This window comes from Tachysurus vachellii, chromosome 10, assembly GCF_030014155.1.
Source record: "Tachysurus vachellii isolate PV-2020 chromosome 10, HZAU_Pvac_v1, whole genome shotgun sequence".
In the NCBI taxonomy this organism is placed as follows: domain Eukaryota; kingdom Metazoa; phylum Chordata; class Actinopteri; order Siluriformes; family Bagridae; genus Tachysurus; species Tachysurus vachellii.
Window position 1 is genome coordinate 4,524,607 of NC_083469.1, and position 13,099 is coordinate 4,537,705.

The 13,099-nt window shown below is 41.8% G+C and overlaps 1 pseudogene; it reads right to left on the reverse strand.

Moving 5' to 3' along the window:
- LOC132852455 (translation initiation factor eIF-2B subunit epsilon-like) overlaps positions 1 to 13,099 on the reverse strand; it is a 123,759-nt pseudogene that overhangs the window by 43,695 nt on the left and 66,965 nt on the right.

Below are 13,099 nucleotides of genomic sequence, written 5' to 3' on the forward strand. Positions count from 1 at the left end.
ATGTCCATCCTCTTAGGAAAGTCTACTACTATCTGTACTTCAAGGTTCCTTTCCTTAACTCCAAACTTGCCCATCACCTCCTCATCACCTGTGTTCCCCTCACCAACATGTCCATTAAAATCCGCTCCTATCACCACTCTCTCACCCTTGGGAATACTCTCAATCACCTCATCGAATTCACACCAGAGTCTCTCTTTCTCCTCTAACTCACAACCTACCTGCGGGGCATAACCACTAACAACATTCAACATCACCCCTTCAATCTCTAACTTCAGACTCATCACCCTGTCTGACACTCTCTTCACCTCCAGAACATTCCTCACAAACTCCTCCTTCAGGACCACACCTACCCCATTTCTCTTACTATCCACACCATAATAAAACAGCTTGAAACCTGCTCCTATGCTACGAGCCTTGCTACCCTTCCACTTGGTCTCCTGTACACACAGTATATCCACCTTCCTTCTCTCCATCATATTGTGGGAAATTTTTAATAAAATAATGCTAAATACACCACGATCTAGGGGAAGGGTGAGAGAGGGAGAAGAAGCCTCCATAGAGGGTCAAATGGCATATTACGCACGGGCCATTAGACGCACGCAGGTCTTAGGCAAATGTCACATTATGAACAGGCCATTAGACGCACACAGGTTTTAGGCACAGGCCAAGAAAGGTAAAAGGCCATTAGATGGGAGCAGGTCCCAGACCTAGGCCATTAGAGGTAGAGAATGATTAACCACCCCTATAGGCTAAAGACACACAGGAACACACACACAGCAATGCAGAAAGGACACACGTACACATACGGTAGTATTAAGGCCCAAAACTGAGCATAAGTTTTAATAAGAAGATTCAAACTCAGAAAGAGTCACTCTTAATATAAAATGGTTTGACAGCATGACGAGGAGGATATTGAGTCCTTTTATTAACACGCCATGGAGCTTGAGTAGCCTGGGTGCGTGTGGATGAGGCTGAAGAAGTCTGAGTAGACTTGGTAACAACTGTAGCAGTCTGTGTTGAGACATCGACCCCCTTAACAGCAGATGTGTCAATGGGTCGACCATGACTCTCCATATCCTGGATATAATGAGTGATGACCTCAGTGAGAAGATCAGCAGTAGGTGAAGGTATAGAAAGGTTGGTTTCATCCAACAGTTGAGCGACCCAAGCTGAGATTGAAGCTAAAACACAAGTCCATAAAGCCTTAGTAAGCACATACAGCCTCTGGCCACTGGGTTAATAAGTAAACTGATGGCTAATGCACATAAACCAAAAGTACAAGAAACCCATACGTACACATGAAGAAAGTGAGTTGTGTTGACAAAGATCTCATGAAGCGGAATAAAGTCTAAAAGCACGGAAAACGAACTTAAAAGCTTTATGGCCTGATGACGTAGGCTATGAGCTAAGAGACATAGGAATGAGGCCCCTCGGTTAGAAGATAATGGGAATTGGAATGGCTAAATGCATAGCCTAATGCATAGGTAAACATGGACCATTTGGAGATAATGGTATTTTTCCAAAAGCGAGCAAAAACTGCGTACGTGAGCTGTATTATGATTGGATAACGAGGAAAGGGGGGGCATGTCTAAACTGTATATAAGCTTGCTGTGACCAGCAGTGCTTCGGTGCAAGTATCGTCTACTGGACAAACTTGTATCCCTGGTACCAGCTGGTTGATTGCTGTCTTTGTGACTGTCAATAAACCTACCTCAACTGAATCCAGTCTTCGTGAGTTTGGCTGATCATTTCCTCTTTGAATTTTTACTCAGAACTGTTGTTTAAACTTATAGTCAGATTGCAGGAGCTAGCCTGGGCCAATGTAGGTTGGAGTCGGTTTTCTCCTACAATATCAGCCAGCTCTCTACCTTTCCCTGTCATAGTACCAACATTCAGAGTTCCTATTCTCAGTCCTACACGCTTACCTTTCCTCTTCTCTCTCTGTCTGTGCACTCTCCTCCCTCCTCTACTTCTTCGACCAACAGTAGCCCAATTTCCACCGGCGCCCTGTAGGTCAACGGCGCCGATGGCGGTCGTTGTTAACCCGGGCCTCGACCGATCCGGTATGAAATTCGTACTGACAATTCGCATGGTTAGATTTGGCAATGTTTTACGCCGGATGCCCTTCCTGATGCAACCCTCTCTATTTATCCGGGCTTGGGACCGGCACAGAAGTCACTGGACTGTGACCCCCATGGCTAGATTAAAAGTCTTCTGACTATTGAAAGCAAAAGCCAAGATAAAAAGAAAACAGTTAAAAGGAATAGAATGGAAAGTACCTTGGTCTCTGTTTATAAAGAAAAGAAAAGATGAATAGTCTTATTTTTTTTGCCATACTCACCATGTCACCAAAGTCTGCGGACTCAAAAATCTGACAGAACAGTGTCGACTTCGACCTGTGAAGCCACAGAGAAGCATCTCAACCACAGAAAACACACTACCTTTAAGATCCTTTCAGATGCTATAAATGTCTGTAGTTATACTGTACATCATATCTAAGGATCATATTTTGTAACAAGCAAATAAGTCATTAAATCATCTTTGTTGTATGTTATCAACAATATCACCGGTTAGCTCACGTCTGTGCACCGCTTCAGCTTAATAACACGTCTAACATTTTTACAGCTAGTTTCTCAACCATGCAGCTGAGGACCAGGTGATGAAAGCAGAAATTAAAAGAGCAGTAGTGTTTGTCCGTACTAAAGAACATGCCTTAATGTCTGGTGATAAAGTGAGCCAGCCCATGGTGGGTAAGTCGTCTAGAAAGAGGTTCCCAGATGTTGGAGAGTAAGGAGGAGCCAGGGCTGTCACTCAAACGAGAGGGTTGGATCATTCTTTTTTATTTATTTTTTTTTTATTTTTTATTTATTTGAAAGGGACAGGAGGGGCACGGTGGCTTAGTGGTTAGCATGTTCGCCTCACACCTCCAGGGTTGGGGGTTCGATTCCCGCCTCCACCTTGTGTGTGTGGAGTTTGCATGTTCTCCCCGTGCCTCGGGGGTTTCCTCCGGGTACTCCGGTTTCCTCCCCCGGTCCAAAGACATGCATGGTAGGTTGATTGGCATCTCTGGAAAAATTGTCCCTAGTGTGTGATTGCATGAGTGAATGGGTGTGGGTGTGTGTGTGCCTGCGATGGGTTGGCACTCCGTCCAGGGTGTATCCCGCCTTGATGCCTCGATGACGCCTGAGATAGGCACAGGCTCCCCGTGACCCGAGGTAGTTCGGATAAGCGGTAGAAAATGAATGAATGAATGAATGAAAGGGACAATGCACATCAATCAACATTTTTTGTTTACACTCCAAAATGTAAATGTGCCAGAATTAGCTGAAGAGCTATTTTTCATCTGCAGTCCCTTGGCAGGTCAACACAATATCATAGTACAAAAATTAAATACATGAAAAACACAAAACAAATTAAAACACTAAATAGATAATAATAAATACAATACAAAAATGGACAGTACCAAAGATAAAATAAGTTAACTATTGATGATTGCAATTTTGAGTGTTTTTAATCCAATTCTTGAGTTTGAATTATGAATAGCTGGTGCTCTTTCTGAGTTCAGTAGGGAGACAATTCCAATAATTTGAGGCCCGTACTGAAAAGACTGTTTGACCAAACTTTCTTCGCCTATACTGTATAAAACAGTCTCCCCTGGTAGCTGCCCTGTTTGCCCTATCACTGTTATTCCTCAGTTTTATGAATTCACGCAATGGTGGGGGTGGGGGTGATCTAATATTTTTAAGGTTTGCTTATAAAGGGTCTCAATTGGTTTTAGAGTTGTCATATTTGCTTGGGACCAGCTTGTGAAACAGTATGATATGTGAGAAAAAATCATGGCATGCATAAATAGTTTGGCTGCCTCTATTGTTATATATGGCCTAATGTATCTAAAGTTAGCCATATTATATCTGATGGTATTAACCACTTTTTTACATGCTTTTTAAAAGTTAAATTAGAGTCCAAAATACTACCGAGGTATTTAAAATTGGACACTTCCATGATTTTTTCTCCCTCTATAAAAACATCTGCCTGCTGTACATTTGTGGACCTCTTAGAAAAGAACATACAGACTGTTTTGTTAATGTTAAGATGCAGATCTGAGATTTTTAACCAGGCAGAAACATCCACCAATGCTTTGTTTAATTCAGTTGCTGCCTGTTGTTTGGTCTTAGTATGCAAATAAATAAACGTATCATCTGCATACATTTGTATATTAACAGATTGACAAACTGAAGGCAAGTCATTAATATACAGGCTAAACAAAAGAGGGCCCAATACTGACCCCTGGGGTACACCAATACTACAGTCAAGGTATGAAGAATAAGAATTACCAATATGTACGCACTGTTTCCTGTTAGTTAAATATGACTCCATCCATTTCATAGCCTCATCTGAGAAATTATAAGAAGATAATTTTGATAATAGTGTCTGGTGGTTCACAGTGTCGAAAGCCTTCTTAAGGTCCAAAAACACTGCACCAACTATACCACCCTCATCTAATTTTGACTTGATATTTTCAAGGAAGAAACAGTTTGCTGTCTCTGTAGAGTGGTTTGTGCGGAATCCAAATTGCATTGGATGTAAGGGTGTGTGGCCCAAGTTTAGATGGTTTTTTAACTGTTCAGCTACCCATTTTTCTGTCACCTTGGATACTACTGATAGAATACTAATGGGTCTATAATTTGACACCATTGTTTTATCACCAGACTTATAAATCGGAGATACAACTGCTGTTTTCCAAAAGCTTGGAAAAATACTTTGCCTAACTGATAAATTGATCAGATGTGTAATCGGGCAAGCAAGTGCGACCTTGTGTAATTTTAAAAACATGGTATCCAAACCATATGAATCCCTAGCTTTTGAGTTTTTTAACGAGGTTAGAATTTTTATAACCTCTGATTCAGATATTTCCTTTATTTTAAAAATTGGTTTAGTTTTATCAATAGGGATAAATGGTATAGTTTCAGTTGGGATACTTTGAACCAGCTCCCTGACTGAATTTATAAAAAAAATTATTAAATATACTTGCTATCATATCAGTATCTTGGGTCAGGATTCCATTCACTTTGAGTTCAGGTAAAATTATCCTTTGTTCTTTATTCCTACCAGTTAATTTATTAAGATTTCTCCAAATAAGTTTTCCATTTCCATGAGCTTCATTGATAGTTGTAATAAAAAATTCAGCCTTAGACTTTTGTTAAATTCCTTAATACCTTATTCCGGAGAGTTGTGAAGGTAAGCTACTATGTCCTGATTTTAAAGCCCTCTTTAAAGCAGAGTCTCTCTCTTTCATTTGTTGCCAGAGCCTATCATTTAGCCATGGTAAGGTGATCTTCTTTCCATGATTACATTTCACCTTTCTTATGAAGGCTGCTCTTTTCTCAGTGATAGTCGAAAAAAAAGTGCTGCAACTAATCTCAGTATCTCCGCTGGTTAGGAGGTCAGACCAGTCAATTTGATTTATAGCTTTTTCCAAGTTGGTTACTTCATTTTTAGGAATTTTCTCATAAAATTGTTTTCTTGAGGTTGGATATACTAATTGTTTTCTGTTTAGTTTCCTTACTATCAGTGTGATATTATGATCGGACAGACCAGTCAACAGATTATGTGATTTAATTACTCTCTCAGGTCTGTTTGTAAATATCAGGTCAATTTGTGTCTGGGAGGAGTTGGTTATTCTTGTTGGACCTTGTATCAGTTGGGAAAGATTGAATTTGTTTGTTATCTCTTTAAGTTTTTTCCTCTCTGTTTTTTTGTCCCAATTTATATTAAACTCACCCATTAAAATCAACTCCTTTTTATCATCACATTGCTTAAGGATATTATGGAGATGTTCATAAAATATATTATTGGTTGATGGTGGTCGGTATAAACAAATTACAATAAAAGACATTTGAGGAGATAGATACATGTTCAACCCAATATACTCCATGTATATTTCCTGTGACCATTCAATGAGGTTACATTTAATTGTGTTGTTAACATATACTAACAACCCCCCTCCCTTACCCTTATTTCTATCCCTCCTAAACACATTATACCCAGAAATGTCAAAGGCAGACTCAGGTGAGCGCTTATTAAGCCATGTTTCAGAAAGACCAAGAAAATCCAGATTAGAGTGAGACAATAAATGTTCTAGCTGATTGCTTTTAGACATAATACTTCGTATATTTAAATGTCCGCCGAGTAATCCTTTGGGTTTGGACTGCGGATCCCAGATCAATTTAGCATGATTAAGAGTTTTAAAAAAGTTCATTCTTCGATTTTTCTGAATCGCCGGGTTTAATCCCCACTGTTGCCGGTTGAGAAAGGGCTGTTTAGTGGAATTGGAACTGTTTTCTTGTGATGGCAGAGAAGTCAAGTTTTGAAACTCACCGTTACCTAGCGTTCGTGGACCTGAGCACTCTCCACGCCGCATCCGAGGCAAATCCCCGACAACTGCGTCCGCCACATCCAAAGCACGAACAGTACACCGTGTGTCGGCACCAGATGAAAAGTTCACATCGAGAGCACCGCTCCCTAGCACGGACGAAGCAGCCAGACCACTCCATTCGCCGCCGCTTTCCCCATGTCGCGACAGGCACCTTCCGTGCATACCTCCACTCACTGACGGAGGCATCGCCAAAACGGGGAAAATCCAGAACACCCGTAGAAGGCAGCAAATCGCCAACGGAGGCCAGGCCAGGCCCCGGGTTTAGTTGGACATCGCCAGCCAGCAGGAGGATTGCCATCAGGTAGATTATCTTTCTGTGCGGTTGTTTCAGGTTCTCAGTTCCTCTGGTATTTGTCCAGGATGGTGGTTGGGTAGCACGGCCATTGTTTGGCAAAGACTACATATTGGCTCCACGGGTTGAGATTGAAGCCGCTACGAGCGTCTTGTTCACAGCAAAATTGTTGTTGTTGATGTTGGCCTGAATAACAACTTCGCAAAGATAGTAGTAGAAGTGCAAACGCATAGTTTAAAACAAATAATATTTTAACTATGTCGGCTAGTCTGCGGTTTTTGTGTATATATTTAGAACCCAATCCGGTTTTTTGCAAGAAGGCAATTTTATCAATGTTATTTGCGTGCGCTTCAGCATGACCTGCCAATCTGCCGTTGCGCACCGCCATTTTTTCTCTAATGCCCCTTTTCCACCTAGGTAGTATGAGTGCTTGTTCGGAGCCAGAGCCTAATTTAGAACCAGTTCTTTCTTTTTTCGACAGCCAAAGCACTGGCTCTGAACCAGGAAAAGTGGTTCTTAAGTAGCACCAAAACGTTGCTGGTCTAGACGTAAGAACCGCTTGTGTCAGGGGCTGTGGGCGGGGCTACTGTTAGCGCATTTGATAATGTAATGTACCTTAATGTACCTTAAGTATACTAATGTTTAATACACTTTTACTTTACCGCGATATGATACATTATCAGCACACATGATAGTAGGTAGCTACATGCTAAGGCTAACTTTTTTCTGTTTTAATGATAAAATAACGTTATGTACTTTCTCGATTACAACCTCCGTTTATACAGATTACATGGAGCTGCATGTACTCGTTGGATTCGCCGCGTTTGGATGTTAATGTAGGTTCACAAAGCCATGAGCATTAACAGTATAAAACATGCCCCTCCCCTACAGTGATAGGCTCAATCACTAAAAACAGCCATTTTTTTAAAAAAAAAGCTCTCTAGCGCCCCCAACAGTCCAAAAACCCAATTTTGTGCTGACTTGTAAGGCAAAGATTCTGATTCTGGTTCTGACTCGGAGTGGGTGGGGCCTAACCCGGAAGTAGGCGGGGCTTGTCTTGAAATGGGCGGGGTTTAACCGGTAATAATTAATTTGTAATATTTATAACACTAGCTTACTACCTTTATGTTTTTATGAAATACAGCAAAAACGTCAGACACACAGTGTCTGGTTACTGGTTAGAGACAGCTGAAGGTTTAAAAAAGAAAAAAAATCTCCGACAGGCAGAGACTATCTCTAATGGACATGACTTTGTTTATTTTAGGGAAAACTGGACGGGTGAGTACTTCACATGACATATGTTGTGGCACCCTCTGTAGCATGACATATGTAGCATGACATGACATATATTGTCATGTCAATCCAAAGGCCTTAAACGCTTGAACCCGGGAAATGCTGCTTGCAGCTTTAATTATTATTATTATTATTCCGCCCTAGAAACGATCGTGCAGCCCAAACCGTAAGGCCTAGAGAGCTCAAACTTGGTCAGATGGTAGTACTGGTCACAGTTACTCAGGGCCAAAATCTCAGCGGAATCGGACAATTGGGGGCGCTTCAGCGCTCATGAATTAAAAAACGTATATCTCCAATTTCATTTCCGCCATTACATTTTTTCGCTATCTCACATTTTATCCGAAACCTACTTTTGCTAACTAGTCCTAGGTTTTTCGCCTGATCAAGACCAATCCAGTGCAGTAATATTCTCTGGAGTCTCATTGTCAAAAACTTTTGAAAAAAAAGTCGAAATTTTGATTCAGGGTCCTTAAGGGGCCCCAAAACGTTTGGACTGTGAGGAGCCAGTTATACTAAAATGTCAATAACTCAAGAATTAAATGAGCTATCAACACCAAACTTGGGACACATGTGAAAGAGGTCAAACTGAGGTCACAGTTCAAAAACCGTGGCGATTGGCCACTTCGTGGCGCTATAACGGAAAAATCACTAAAAACAGCCATTTTTTTAAAAAAAAAAAAAGCTCTCTAGCGCCCCCAACAGTCCAAAAACCCAATTTTGTGCTGACTTGTAAGGCAAAGATTCTGATTCTGGTTCTGACTCGGAGTGGGTGGGGCCTAACCCGGAAGTAGGCGGGGCTTGTCTTGAAATGGGCGGCGCTTTGACCGGTAATAATTCATTTGTAATATTTATAACACTAGCTTACTACCTTTATGTTTTTATGAAATACAGCAAAAACGTGTCAGACACACAGTATCTGGTTACTGGTTAGAGACAGTTGAAGATTTAAAAAAGAAAAGGCAGAGACGCAATGCGAGTCGCATTCTAACAAGCAAGAACGAACCCACGTTTACCCCCTCCCCTACAGTGATAGGCTAGTCACAGCGCCTGATAGGCTAGTCACAGCGCTTCGCGCTTGAACCCTAATAAAAATACTAACAAAAACAATAGGTTTCCAGCGCTTCGCGCTTGAACCCTAAAAATCAGAACGAATACAATAGGGTTCCGCGCTTCGCGGGAATTACTAACAACAGATTTCTCCAATTGCATGAGTGAATGAGAGTGTGTGTGTGCCCTGCGATGGGTTGGCACTCCGTCCAGGGTGTATCCTGCCTTGATGCCCGAGGACAGGCTCCCAGTGACGTAGTGATGTAGTTCGGATAAGCGGTAAAAAATGAGTGAGAGAGGTTTCTCCAAAAGTTTCATTTACTATAAATGTAATGCGGGACTCTTATTTTGAAAAGTGCCAGCATACATTGCAGTCACGGATCACATTTGTGAAAAGCAATCACAGCACTACGGTTCTCAGCTCTAAAGTTTTATATTTTTGTTAACACCCCCCTAAAGGGCATAATCTCTTACGGTGATCTGTTGGAGTTATCAAGGCTCAATAAAACTTCATTAAGACCATCAGTAAAGTTTTGGTCGTCATTAGTATGGGGTCCGCTACACTTTATAATTATGTTGGCTTTGTAGAAGCCAACATTCTGATTTCCTTTATAAGCTTATTATTATTATTATTATTATTATTATTATTATTATTATTATTATTATTATTCTTAGCCACAAATTTATCAAGAGTAACTCGTCCTAGGGCTTTCGAGCCACATGCACCAAATTCGGATATGTCGTAGACCCTGGTCTGAAGTTTGTTGCTCCTACTTTTCTAAGCGATCGGAATTCCGGCATTCCCGGTACGGAAGCTCAAAGTGGCCTTTTTTCGTATCCACTTCCATTATAAATTTTGGAGGTTTATAACTCGGCAAGTTTTCGAGCGATTTACACCAAACTCGGACAGGTTCTTTAGGACGTTACTCCGGACAAAGTTCCGGACTCGGCGTTCCGACGGAACTTTCGGTTTTCCCGTAGTCGACGATGGAACGTCCCATAGACTTGAATGGGGAATTCCTAAAATTCCTCTAAGCTTTCACACACGCAGCGTGCGCAGAGCTCAGGCACGGCTTCTCTCCTGTGTTCTATGCAGTATAATAATAAGTAGAATCCCATAATGACTGCAGTATTGACATGAAATGTCCAAACCCTCAGTAGCCACTTTTTGCCAAAAGTATTGGCACCCCACCGGGTATACTGGTGACGTCACGTGTAGCCCCGCCCCCAGAATAAGCGAAATCAAAAATGAGCACAATATGGACATGTCATATATCAAAACACTCAGCCCAATGAGGGGAACTGCCCCACGTGTGTTATGGTCACGTCACGTCACGTGTCGTCACGTGACATCACGTGAAAATAAAAAATTTGCACAACATGGACATGTGACATATCAAAACACTCAACACAATGAGGGGAACTGCCCCACGTGTATTTTGGTAACGTCACGTGACGTCACGTGTAGCCCCGCCCCCAAAATAAGCGAAATCAAAAATTTGCACAACATGAACATGTGACATATCAAAACACTCAGCACAATGAGGGGAACTGCCCCACGTGTATTTTGGTCACGTCACGTGACGTCACGTGTAGCCCCGCCCCCAAAATAAGCGAAATCAAAAATTAGCACAACATGGACATGTGACATATCAAAACACTCAGCACAATGAGGGGAACTGCCCCACGTGTATTTTGGTCAAGTCACGTTACGTCACGTGTAGCCCCGCCCCCAAAATAAGCGAAATCAAAAATTTGCACAACATGGACATGTCATATATCAAAACACTCAACCCAATGAAGGGAAGTGCCTCACGTGTGTTATGGTCACGTCACGTCACGTGTCGTCACGTGTCATCACGTGAAAATAAAAAATTTGCACAACACGGACATGTGACATATCAAAACACTCAGCCCAATGAGGGGAAGTGCCTCACGTGTGTTATGGTCACGTCACGTCACGTGTCGTCACGTGTCATCACGTGAAAATAAAAAATTTGCACAACATGGACATGTGACATATCAAAACACTCAGCACAATGAGGGGAACTGCCTCATGGGTATTCGGATCATGTCACATGCTCATGTCCGCTCGCCTCCAAAAGTATTGGCACCCTAGCGGTCCAGTAGCTTTCACAATCTTTCTGTCCACTTGCCTCCAAAAGTAACACTAACCCTTATGTCCACTCGCCTCCAAAAAGCACCGGCCTTTGCGAATACTTGCACCGTCAAAGCCAACATCAAAGTTTGTCTCGACGAACTTTACAAATCTAGTTTGTATTTATTTGCATATAGATTTGCATCTATATTGTTATAAAAATGATCTCAGTGAATGGCGTAATTGTCTTAACTGCCTTATGTATCAAGAATAAGAGTTGTGTTATAATACACAAACATCTTAGAAAGACATTTATTTACACTGATCCTGTCATGAACACGAAACAGAGCGGACCCAAATGCAGGATAGCATAAATCAAAACAGGGTTTAATAACTGAAAACATGAAACAGGACGCAGACTAAAGACAGGACAAACCACAGTAGATGCCGCGCTGCCCAAAGCAACACGGCACAGTTAAATACACAAGACAATGAGAACAATAAGGATCAGGTGTGATGACAGGGAGGAGCAGACGAAGGCGGGGCAGACACGTGATGAGAAACATAAACAAGTGCACGTGCCCCCCCCCAAGGCACGGCTCCTGACGCGCCAATCCGTCCAGGCAGTCCCGACGGGTCCGGGAGGGGGGAGCGAGGCACACGGCGAGGCAGGTGGGGGGAGCGAGGCACATGGCAAGGCAGGTGGGGGGAGCGAGGCACACGGCAAGGCAGGTGGGGGGAGCGAGGCACACGGCGGCGCAGCCAGAGAGGGCCGAGCGACGTCCACAGCCGAGCTGAAGGGCCGAAGCTGAAGAAAAAAAACCCTCCACAGAACAGGGAAGTCCAAAAACAGGAAAAGACGCAGGCCTGCGACACCCAGTCTCCCAGTCGGCCGGTCCAGGTTGCTGCTATCCCGCTGGGTCCTCATGTGGCGGCATCTTCTGTCATGAACACGAAACAGAGCGGACCCAAACGCAGGATAGCATAAATCAAAACAGGGTTTAATAACAGAAAACATGAAACAGGACGCAGACTAAAGACAGGACAAACCACATGAGGTTGCCCAAAGCAACACGGCACAGTTAAATATACAAGACAATGAGAACAATAAGGATCAGGTGTGATGACAGGGAGGAGCAGACGAAGGCGGGGCAGACACGTGACGAGAAACATAAACAAGTGCACGTGGCCAGAGTCCGGGCAGAGTCCTCACAGATCCTGTAACTATGGAGGATTTATTTTACTTTATTAGTTACATATTTCAATATATAATTCAATAATTAAATATGTAATGAAATGTAAGAAATAAATAATACCTCATTAGAATTATATGATTTATTATTGTTTTATTTATTTATTTATAGTTTGTATTTATTTGCATAGATATATAAAAGTGAAATGTTTTGTTTGATATTTTAATATTTGTATATTAATTTATTTCACTGACACTGAAAGGCAGAAAAATGAATCAGAATCAGAATCAGGTTTATTGGCCAAGTGTGTTGACACACACAAGGAACTTGGTTCCAGCTGTTTGTTACTCTCAAAAGTACAGACATACAGTATATAACATTATACTACATAAGACAGGACAATACAGTCTGTGGTAAGCTCTGGGTGAAACTTGAACACAAACTTAAACACTTACAAACTTATCTGGATGTGAGAAACTGTGAATGATACAGTTATTGAGATGAAAACTGAGAGAAAGATCAGTGAAATTCTGTGTTTATTACAATCTCATGATGATGAGAATGTTTACATGTGTTTTAAATCACAGACTGAATGCGTTTAGTGTAATTCATTAGGTTTAACACTGCAGACAGACATAACTGAGTTAAACAGACTAATCAGTAAAACCTCATACTGTTACATGTGTGGACTGAATGATGTGATTTCTTACTGTAAAGGTTCAAAACACAGGAGGAAGTAA